Here is a 12351-nt window from a genome sequence, read left to right on the forward strand (position 1 = left end):
GTACTTAGAAGATAGTTATCCACAATATTGTATTCTCTACGATACAACACCCAACTATAAGCTGGCTTAAGTACTTAATTGTATCAATATCAGCAGAAAATGAAACATTCCAGCATGCTGATGAAGGTTCTTTTCATCAGATCCACTGGGATCTTTTTTTTTTTGGTACAGAACTTTATCCCAGGATAAGCAGCAGGCAGGGTTATTCTCACATATAGTGATGTCTCTGATGGAGCCCTGGTGCGGATGTTCAAAAAGTGCAATACACCTTTTAAGAGCCTCAAGTGAGCCTCTAGCGCCCATACGTCAGCTCACCATATTTCCCCGTGGCTTGAGAGATCCCCAGTTTCTTCTGCTACCGACAAAACGAAGAAACCCCAGCACAAACGTGTACTTTCTCATTGGATTCCGCTTAGACATGACTCTACCTTGGGCGTTTCTGCCTCAACAGAGACTTGATACCCTGATCGGGCTCTGCCAGGAGACCTCTTCTCGCCACTGCATCACAACATATCAGATGCTGCAGATTCTTGGCCACATGGCCTCCACAGTCTATTTGGTGCCATTTGCTTGCCTGCATCTCAGGGACCCTCAATAGACACTTTCCACCCAATGGTCTCTAGCAACTGGACGGCTCTTGCCACAGCTCAGTGACCTCAGCCCTCCAAGTGTCACTTCAGTGGTGGTTATCTCCTACCAACCTCTCTAGGGGCCTCTTGTTTCAGCCACCAACATGCCAAAATGTTTTGACAACAGATTCCTCCACACTTGGGCTGGGGAGCTCACATCGACAATCTCCATACCCAATGTTTGCGGAGCCTTTCTGAAAGGACTCTCCACATCAATCCCCTCGCATTGCAAGCAATTCGCAAGGCTCTTAATGCATTCCAGGACAGTCACCTCAATTGGGTTGTATTCATCCTTATGGACAACCAAGTAGCCATCTGCTATGTAAACAATCAGGGTGACACTGGATCCAAATCTGGGCCTGGGCAATCTCCTGCCAGATTTTCCTGAAAACAGTTTCCTAGCAGAAATACAGAATCTCCTTACCAACAGATTGAGCAGACTACTGCAGCCGCACAAATGGATGCTGAATCCCAACACTGTGCACCGGTTGTTTTTGCAGTGGGGAACCCCAGAAGTGGATCACTTTGCTGCCCTCTACAATTGCCAACTCCCACTCTTTGTTTTGCTCCAGACTAACAAAGAAAAATGGGGAGACCCAATGATCCACAGTGAAAACAATCCACCGATGAAAACAAAAACTGTGGATACAGATGTTCTGGAGATAATTTATTAAACACTGACATATAAAACCATGAAAATTCAATTAAAAAAGTACAATGATAAAAAATACTGTGATAAAAATCCAACCGGACCCTACACGGTCCGTGTTTTGGCGAACACGCCTTCCTCAGGGGTCCAATGGTTTGCAACCTCACATATAAAGAATTGGACTGAAAACAGTCTATTGTCTTTAAACATGTGAGCAAAGAACACCGCAGACAAGCTGACCATTTCAGGCCCTAGGCACTACTGGGCCTATTCGTTAATCCGGCCCTGCCTCAATTTATGTCCTCTAGTTTTACCAATGTCCCTTCTCTGGAAACATTTGGTCCTATATTAATATCTTTCAAATATTTAAATGTCTGTATCGTATCACCTCTGTCCCTCCTTTCCTCTAGAGTATACATGTTGAGGTCATCTAGTCTCTTGTACTTCTTTTGGTGCAAACAGAGGGTAGGGTTAAATGGTCATTTTTCTCAATGGAGGAGAGTAAACAGTGGAGTGCCGCAGGAGTCTGTACTAGGACCGGTGCTATTGAACTTATTTATAAATGATCTTTGAGAGACTCCACTACTCAACCTTTCCTTCCTCTGAACAAATTCCATTAACCACCACTCTCTGACGTCTGTCCGTCAACCAGTTTCTAATCCAGTTCAGCACTTTGGGTCCTAACTTCAGTCGGTCAAGTTTGTTCAAGAGCCTCCTGTGAGGAACCGTGTCAAAGGCTTTGCTGAAATCTAAGTAAATTATATCTAGCACACATCCTTGATCTAATTCTCTGGTTACCCAGTCATAGAATTCAATTGGATTTGTTTGGCATGATTTACCTTACCAATAACCAAAGTGAGGTATACAGGTCTGTAGTTTCCCGCTTCATCTCTGCGACCACTTTTGTGAAGAACCACATCTGCTCTTCTCCAGTCCCACAGAACCACGCCGTCCGCAGGGATTTATTGAACAAATCTTTACGTGGAGCCACCAGACAGTGGCATAGTAAAGGGGCAGTCCGCCCCTGACGCCATTTGGGTGGGGGCGCCAGCTCCCATTCTCCTCTTTGCCCCCTCTCTTTCCCAAAACCCCTGCTGCGCATGTGCACCCCTCCCTTCCCCCATACCTCTAATTTTCCCTGCGCAAGCAGTATCATGAACTTGCTGCCCGTGTCTGTGTCGGCTTTCTCGAATGTCACTGCCGGGTCCCGTGCCTAGGAAGTGACGTCGGAGGGAGAGCCGACATGGCGTGGGCAGCAAGTTTGTGACGCCGCTCATGTCTGGAAAATTAAAGAGGTACGTGGGAAGGGAGCGCGCATGGGGCAGGGAGGTCAGGAAGGGAAATGGAGAAGAGGGTGGGGAGGTGTGCCACCCCCCCCAGGCGCTGCTCACCCTCGCTACGCCACTGCCATAAGAACCTCTCTGAGCTCTTTCAATATCCTGGGATGGGTCCAGTCTGGTCCTTAAATTTTTCAACTTGTTCATAAGCACGTTCTTCCATGACTGGTGCAGTATCTACTCCATTCTCACATGTAATTTTGCCTGCCAATCATGGTCCTTCTAGGTAGGAGGGGCCATTTCCTGAGGTACTTTCATTTCCTGGGACAAAGCCTTGGTGGGAGTACATGTGCTTATAGCGGTGACGGGACAATCACGCGCAAGACACCAGCGCACCGACAATCGAGCGCTGACAATTTGGCGCAAGACACAAGCGCGCTGTGGGAAAACTTAGTTTTAAAGAGCTCTGATGGAGGTGTGGGTACTGTTTGCGTTGCCATTGGGGGGTGTGGCGGGTGCAACCCCCCACATTATAGAGAAAACGGAACTTTTCCTGAAAAAATCGGAAAATGTTCCATTTTCTCTATAATGGAGGGTTCCAACCCCCTACTCCCCCCCCCCCAACAGCAGCTTGAATACTATGCAGTAAATGTGGGTTCCCCACTCAAACCCCGCTTCGGAGTTCTTTAAAACTAAGTTTTCCCATGGCGCGCTGGTGTCTTGCGCTGAATTGTCTGCCCTCCATTGTTGGCGCGCTGGTGTCTCGCACGTGACTGACTATGAACCGCTTATAGCACAGCAAATCCCAGAGTTAACATAGTAACATAGTAGATGACAGCAGATAAAGAAACAAATGGTCCATCCAGTCTGCCCAACCTGATTCAATCTACAAATTTTTTTTTATTTTTTTCTTCTTAGCTATTTCTGGGCAAGAATCCAAAGCTCTGCCCGATACTGTTCTTAGGTTCCAACTACTGAAGTCTCCGTCAAAGCTCACTCCAGCCCATCTACACCCTCCCAGCCATTGAAGCCCTCCCCAGCCCATCTTCCCCCAAACGGCCATATACAGACAAGTAATCCTAACATAAGAACATAAGAAATGCCTCTGCTGGGTCAGACCCGAGGTCCATCGTGCCCAGCAGTCCGCTCACACGGCGGCCCAACAGGTCCAGGACCTGTGCAGTAATCTTCTATCTATACCCCTCTATCCCCATTTCCAGTAGGAATTTGTCCAATCCTTTCTTGAACCCCAGTACCGTACTCTGCCCTATTACGTCCTTTGGAAGCGCATTCCAGGTGTCCACCACACGTTGGGTAAAGAAGAACTTCCTGGCATTTGTATTGAATCTGTCCCCTTTCAACTTTTCCGAATGCCCTCTTGTTCTCTTATTTTTTGAAAGTTCGAAGAATCTGTCCCTCTCTACTCTCTCTATGCCCTTCATGATCTTGTAAGTCTCTAGAAGGTCATAGAGAGAGTAGAGAGGGACAGATTCTTCGAACTTTCGAAAAATAAGAGAAGAAGAGGGCATTCGGAAAAGTTGAAAGGGGACAGATTCAAAACAAATGCTAGGAAGTTCTTCTTTACCCAACGTGTGGTGGACACCTGGAATGCGCTTCCAAAGGACGTAATAGGGCAGAGTACGGTACTGGGGTTCAAGAAAGGATTGGACAAATTCCTACTGAATTGTATATCCCTGATTTTGCTTTAAGCATAGAATATAATACTTTCCCTTTCCCTTCAATCTTCTACTCTACTTTCAGCTAATAATTTAAAAAAAAAAAATAATTTAAAAAACCCTTTTTTCCTTTTCCTTTTTTAGGAAGTTTGGTTCTTATCTGCTTGGTTCTCTGCTGAATTAGGCTTTAGTCTCACCTCACCCACCCCAGAGTTTGCTACCAATTTATATAGACAACCCATTAATCAAGTCTACTTCTCAGCCAATTCCCATATGACTTTTATTCAGTGCAATCATTGTGGTGCTTTAGTTCCAAGGCACGCCATCTGGAGATTTAGAGTAGAGAATGACACGGGGACAAATTTTTCCCCGTCCCCGCAGAAACTCAATTTCCCCACCCTGTCCCCACGAGTTTTGTCACTGTCTCTCTCCCATTCTTGTAAGCTCTGCCTTAACCGCACAAGGCTCGGGCACTTACGATTTTAAAGTGTTTGAGGCTTGTGCAGATGAGGAAGGAGCTTAGGCATTGGTGGAATGAGGCATTATGACATCACAATCTGAGCTCTAGAATGTTGCTACTTAGGATTTTAAAGGGTTTGAGGCTTGTGCAGATGAGGACGGAGCTTAGGCATTGGTGGAATGAGGCATTATGACATCACAATCTAAGCTCTAGAATGTTGCAACTTATGGTTTTAAAGTGTTTGAGGCTTGTGCAGATGAGGATGGAGTTTGTAGGAATGGGGCAGGATTAGAAAAAGAACTTGGCGGGATGGGAAAATGAGTTCCTGTAGGGATGGGAAAAAAATGTGTCCCTGTGTCATTCTCTAATTTAGAGCCTGCCCATCTGTCTTCAGATTTCTAGTATAAGGAGGAGCTCTGTAAGCATAGGCAGGAATTGGATGCCATTAAAACAGCTTCCATCACTCCACAGATTCATTCCAACTAACCACCACTGCCTCAAAATACTAAATCATCCAGGAATAAATGGATCACAGTAGGGTCAGGTAGACTGTGACATATGACACAAACATCCACCCTCACAATTGTTGCACCTACAGAATTATTTTGCTCCATTAGAACATAAGAATTGCCACTGCTGGGTCAAACCAGAAGTCCATCATGCCCAGCAGTCCGTTCCCGCAGTGGCCCTTAGGTCAAAGACCAGTGCCCTAACTGAGTCTAGCCTTACCTGCGTATGTTCTGGTTCAGCAAGAAATTGTCTAACCTTGTCTTGAATCCCTGGAGGGTGTTTTCCCCTATAACAGCCTCCGGAAGAGCGTTCCAGATTTCTACCACTCTCTGGTAGCATTGCAATGCTCAAGAAAATAAAAACTGAGATGGAACTGCAACCAGTGAAGGCAATTCAAGAAGAAAAGCATCCCAAAGGAAACATAAGAAAGCTCCAAAGCAGCATTAAACTTGGAACACAAGTCAAGGAACCTAAAACCGTGGTGTCTCCCAGGATCCTCAGCATATGAATAGGCATGAGAATGAGATCTATGTGCATGCACTGCTTTCAATGCATATTCATTGGGGAAATCCTGAAAACCCGACTGAAATATGGCTTTCGAGGACCGGAGTTCCCTACCCCTGCCCTAACAGAACCCGCATCAGATTGTTTGTAAATAATGTAGCAAATTAATGATTCAAATCAATAGAAGAAGCTGACTAAAGTGATTCGATATTTGTACAGTTAAATTTATACTTTGGGCTAGAGCACGGCTTTGCTTGGCTCCTCCTGGCCCCAAATAATCTCCAGCCCTTCCCCAAGTTCTAATTAACCCTTGCTGGTGCTCTGTTGGGGAAAATATGGGTTGGGCTATGGCCTTGGTGGCATGCCCCATTTCCCTAACTTTGATTTACACAGTAGAAACAATACAAAGTTCAGAATATTTTCCTCTCTAGAGAGAATAGTGTTTGCTTTGGTTATTCATAAATTACTGTTTACTTTAGCTATCTGTAAAACTAAAGTAGCTACAAGAGCCTGTGTTCCTTCCTATCAGTATGTTAATACTGTTCTCATAACCTCCCTCTCCCCACCAGCCTGGATGCATGTAGTATAGAGAAGACAGAAAAGGGAGCAGCATTGAGTGATGGGAGTGGTAGTGTGTTTTTCGCATTGGAACCTCAACTTGCTTTACTTCATTTGGCATAACGGCAGCTAATTGGATTTAGTATCCCTATGTGTTGGCATCTGGAGTTCCATAGGGTATGATGGTCCTTTTTATCTTATGAGATCAGACAAGTTTCAAGTTTAGTTTCAAGTTTATTATTAAAAATTTGATGAAACGCTAATCAAAATTTCTAAGCGTTTTACAGTAAAGATTTAAAAAGGGGTTCAGTTAAACCAATCTAAATTAAGGAGGGAGTGAGCGCGATAGGGACCGGGCCGGCTGTGCATCCCCCTAAGGCTGCACCCATGGCGGACCGCTCCCCCCTTGGTACGCCACTGAGTTAAACTATTAATAACATAACTTTACTTACATGAAACAATAGGTTAGTGGGGAGAAATACAATTTGAAAGAAAGAAAGAACAATTAAGGACAATAACATAGGGAAAGGGAGAAATCAATTGTAGTATAGTAAATAAGCTTAGAAAGTCCCTTAGATCAATTAACAGTCGTATGCATCTTTAAATAAGAAGCCTTTAAGGCCACCCTTGAATTTATCTAAATTCTGTTCAGACCTTAAATATAATGGTAACGAATTCCATATTGTTGGAGCAATCGTTGCGAAAGAAGCCCTACGGGTACTAATGATTTTTAGGGATGGGACATGAAGAAGATGCTGTGATGCAGATCTTAAGGTTCTTGGAGGATCATGTGGAATCAGGTATTTATGGATAAAAGCAGGTTCCTTGGTTTTCATTGTTTTGTAGGCGATTAAAGCTATTTTGTTAGTAATACGGTGATGGATAGGTAGCCAGTGAGCACTTTTTAACAGAGGAGTTACGTGATCAAATTTTTTTTTTTGTTTGTAATAATTTTTATGGCAGTATTTTGGATTAGTTGTAATCGTTGAATGTCTTTTTGGCAGACTCCTTTGAGCAGGGAGTTACAGTAGTCAAGTTTGGAAATTATGAGGGAGTGAATTAAAATGTTAAGGGACTGAGCATCAAGAATGTTGGATATGGATTTAATCATTCTGAGACCCATGCTAAAGGAATGGAAAGATTTTTGAAAGCTATTGATGAGAGACTAACATGATAGACAGATGACTGATTTTTAAAAATTTCTATACCGTCTATGACCTAAATGGTTTACAAAATCTTACGTACATAAGTTTTAAAACAAAATAAAAGCAAGTAAACATAAATAATCAGAGCTTCAGAAAATCATCAATCGGGAAAAATCAATGCCTAGAAAAACACAATTGTGTTTTTGAGTAATTTCCTAAATGCACCTCTATTACCACATTTCCATATCTGCCCTATAAGTGAATTCCACATTTTATTCCATGGCCGGCACTAAAAAATGCTCTACGGTTTTGTTAAAAGGGGGGATAACATAGAAATATGTTGACAAAAGTTAAACTGAACCACCAAGAAGCTGGACTCTGCATACAGTGCAACACCACAGAAACAGCAATGCATGTCCCATAATATTGTGCAAAATATAAAGATAGCAGACGTAAATTTGAAAAAAACAGAGACATAGCAATCATTTTACAAATCAACAAATAAACCACCCTTTTATGAAGCTGTGTTAGGGTTTTTTTTTATTGCAGGCTGTAGCAGTAAAAGCTCCGACACTCGAATTCCTATGAGCATCAGAGCTAATATCGCCACAGCTGATGATATAAAAGCCTAATGCTGCTTGATAAAAGGGGGCCAAAAAGTGGGGGGGAGGATTAAAACAGAAATGGTAAATAAGATAATACCGTTTTATTAGACTAATACATTTTTCAGTTAGCATTCAGAGGCCAGAACCTCTCTTTTCAGGTCAGTAAAGTATACTATTGTTATAGTAATCTGTCCTGATCTGAGGAGAGGTTTTGGTCTCTGAATTACCGTAATTAAAAATGTATTACAATTAGTCCAATAAAAGGATCACCTTATTTTCATTTTCTATTTATAAATATTTATTAACACAGCTACAATATCACTTTATCCTAAAAGAAAAAAATAAATAGAAAACTTTTTTCTACTGTTGTCTTTTCTGGCTTCTGCTTTCCTTATCTTCTTGTCACTCTCTTCCTTCCATCCACTGTCTGCCCTCTCTCTGCCCCTTCTATATGGCATTTTCTCTCCTTCAATGCCCCTTCCAGAAGCTGTATGCTTCCCCCTTGCATCCATCTTCTTCCCTCCCCTCCTTCAGTGGTCTGGCATCTCTCTTCTCTACTTCCCTTCCCTTTTCTTCCCTCATCTACCTTCTCAATTTATTTTCTGCATCTGTCTAGATTAAGTTCTTACTACCCAGTCCTCAATTTCCCTTTTCACTGTCTACCTACAGTTTGCCACCTCTTTTCCTCACCCTCTCCAGTATTTCACTAACTCTATCCCCTTCCCCCATCCAGCAAGTGCCCTCTTTTTAAAAATTTATCCCCCTCCTTCCATCAAAAGCCCTCTTTCTCTACCCCTTCCATCCAGCATCTTATCCTCTCTGTCCATTTCTATCCAGCATCTGTTCTGTTTCTCCAATTCTATTCAGTATCTGCTCCCCTCTTTCTCACCTCCCCACTACCTTCCTGCATCTGCTCCCCTCTTTCTCTCTCCCATCCCCACTTCCATCCAGCATAAGCTCCTCCTCTACCCTCCCCACTAACATCCAATGTCTGCCCTTTCTCTCCCTTCCCCCACTTCCATCAGCATCTGCCCCTTGTCTCTCCCTTCCCCCCCACTTCCATCCAGTATCCTTCCCCTTCTGTTTATCTCCCCTTTCCCTGCACACCAATTCCATCAGCATCTGCTCCTTCTCCTTTCTCTCTCATCCAACACCATTCCATACGAGTATCTTGCTCCCTTCTCTGTCCCTCCATTACCCTTCCATACCAATACCTGCTCCTTTCTCTCTCCCTCCATCCCAATGCCATCCAGTATCTTTTTCCTCACTTCCCCACCGCTGATGTATGCTTCTTGAACCAGCAGCAGTGGCTGTAACATTTTTTAATGCAGTCATTGTGGGACCTTGCTGCATCTTCCTGGCTGCTGGTTCTGCTCTGGAACAAATAAGTGACATCAGAGGGAGTGGACCAGCAGCTGCCAGCTCTGCTCTGGAACAAGGAAGTGATGTCGGAGGGGATGGACCGGCAGCCACGGGGAGGTGCAGGAAGGTTCTGCGATGACTGAATTTAAAGTTTACTGCAGCTGCTACTGTTTCAGGAAAGCAGCAGTGACAGAGTAGGGCAGGAGGTTCCGGACCCAGTGTGCTGGCTGTGCACCCTCCCCTTAGAACAGGGATCTCAAAGTCCCTTCTTGAGGGCTGCAATCCAGTCGGGTTTTCAGGATTTCCCCAATGAATATGCATTGAAAGCAGTGCATGCACATAGATCTCATGCATATTCATTGGGGAAATCCTGAAAACCCGACTGGATTGCGGCCCTCAAGGAGGGACTTTGAGACCCCTGCCTTAAAGCATGCATCTGGGGTGGACCACCCCACCTTTGGTAGATTTTTTTTCTGGGTGGAGAACCCACCTGCTAACATTTCTTTTCCCCAGATGGAGGCATCAAGTGCTAACCGAGTGAGAGACTGACAGAGACTGTTTTTGGGGACTCCAGACAGGTTAGGCCAGAGGTAGGGAACTCCGGTCCTGGAGAGCCGTATTCCAGTCAGGTTTTCAAGATTTCCCCAATGAATATGCATTGAAAGCAGTGCATGCAAATAGATCTCAAGCATATTCATTGGGAAAATCTTGAAAACCTGAATGGAATACGACTCTCGAGGACCGGAGTTCCCTACCCCTGGGTTAATCACCCTTTAAAGGGGGTGTTATTTAATGAATTCAGAAGCAGAACTGACTCTGTGCATAGGTAGCACAGGCATATAACCTAGAGCTCCAAATGTTGATGCTCCCAAACATTTACCCAGTAAATGTCAAGTCTTGCTCTTCACTTACTGAACCATGTAGGTGATATAGGAATTTCTCAGGTGCATGGTTGACGCCTACTTTCTCTTTTCCTTGCTGGGGTTGCTGAAGGGGGGGGGGAGGCAAGATGCTGGTCATCTTGGGCATCAAATTGATTGTGAGCAACTTCTGGTTTCATTCACATAATTATTTAAGATTGTGCAGTCAAAATGTACATTTGATGTTGCACTACTATTTAAAGGACCATCAAAATGCCAGTACTGATCAAACTTAACTACTGATGAAGAGAATGTGCGCTTAAGTTGTTTCAATACAAATTGTTTGTAACAGGAAGCTTAGTAAAGCTGCTAAGCAGGATAAAATCTTTGCTAATTCCTCCTGCTGACTTGTTTCCAAGTTGCATAGTCAAATGAAATGGTGGACTAGAAAAGCAACATATTAAGTTCAGTCAACTGTCCTTATCTGTGAACTTATGTCTGATCCAGGCACAGAAAACCCCTTAAGTCAACCATACAGCTAACTATAAAAATCATTTCAGATGTCAGGAATTGGTTGGTTGGTTCTGTGCTGTAGCCTTCTCCCCCTCCTTAACGAAATCTGTGTCCCATTGTGAAGATCTTTGGCCCTTTTAGGAGAGGTAGTCCGGAGCTTTACAAACATTTCTTTATTTATTCAATTTTCTATACCGTTCTCCCAGGGGGAGCTCAGAACGGTTTACATGAATTTATTCAAGCATTTTTCCCTGTCTGTCCTGGCGGGCTCATAATCTATCTAATGTACCTGGGGCAATGAGGGGATTAAGTGACTTGCCCAAGGTCACAAGGAGCAGCGTGGGTTTGAACCCACAACCTCAGGGTGCTGAGGCTGTAGCTTTAACCACTGCGCCACTCTATAAATCAAAATGTAGCTAAAGTGAGCCAAGAACAGGACAATCAAGCCATTGTGACATCACTAATGAGGTTGGCTCTTAGTCATTGGTGGAATGAGGCATTATGATGTCACAATACCAGCTCTGGTTATCAGAGGCTGAAACTGTTCCCACTATTTATTTATTCAATTTTCTATACTGTTCTCCCAAGGGAGCTCAGAACGGTTTATATGAATTTATTCAGGTACTCAAGCATTTTTTCCTGTCTGTCCCGGCGGGCTCACAATCTATCTAATGTACCTGGGGCAATGGCGGGATTAAGTGACTCGCCCAGGGTCACAAGGAGCAGGGTTGGGTTTGAGGCTGTAGCTTTAACCACTGCACCACTCTATAAATCAAAATGTAATAAAAGTGAACCTTGCTACCTATATTGGAGCCATTAACTTACCCAATAAATATATTGGAGGGGGGGTTGGGATAGAGTCTACATTAAGTTCTTATAAAACGCAATTAAAGAAATTAATAATGATAGCAATAAAAACAATTTTAATTGGAAGGATTTTTCTAAATTGGAATGTAATATATGGTGGAATGTGTTTGTGCAGTAAATATAAAAAGGTTTATGCAATTAAGGGCTCCTTTTACAAAGGCACGCTAGCGGTTTAATGTGCGTAATACCGTGCACTAAACCGCCGGCCGCGCTAACTGCTACCGCCTCCTCTTGAGCAGGCGGTAGTTTTTAGGCCAGCGCGGGGGTTAGCGTGTGATGAAAAGTCGTGCGCGTTAACCCCGCTAGCGCGGCTTAATAAAAGGAGCCCTAAATGTGGTAATTTGGGGAAATTTAGAAAAGTATGGGATTGTGTACTTTAAGTTCAAGGATTAATGTTGTTCTATTTCGTTTGGATTATTATGTCATGACACCCTATGGCTTATTTTTCTTTTTCTAATATTGTGTTGGTATTTTTTTGTTTGTGATTTGTTTTTGTTTTTTTCCCTTCAAAATTTCAATAAAATATTTATGGAAAGATTTAAAAAAAAAAAATGCTTAGAAACTCTTTTTATAAGCATTTTATCAAATTTTAAATAAACTTGAAATTTATGGAAAATTTATTTTTTTTTTTTGTAAAAATGCTTTTTTTTCAGCTGTGCTGGAAATTGGGATCCAAACGGGGAAAATAGTGGGACTGGACCAAAAGCTTTCCACAAGAGCCAGCAGGATGAAGTCA

The 12351-nt window shown here is 43.2% G+C and overlaps 1 protein-coding gene across 2 annotated transcripts in view; it reads left to right on the forward strand.

Moving 5' to 3' along the window:
* Positions 1-12351, forward strand: part of DEGS2 (delta 4-desaturase, sphingolipid 2) — a 146781-nt gene that overhangs the window by 91611 nt on the left and 42819 nt on the right. The window lies entirely within an intron of this gene.

This window comes from Geotrypetes seraphini, chromosome 7, assembly GCF_902459505.1.
Source record: "Geotrypetes seraphini chromosome 7, aGeoSer1.1, whole genome shotgun sequence".
NCBI classification, from domain to species: domain Eukaryota; kingdom Metazoa; phylum Chordata; class Amphibia; order Gymnophiona; family Dermophiidae; genus Geotrypetes; species Geotrypetes seraphini.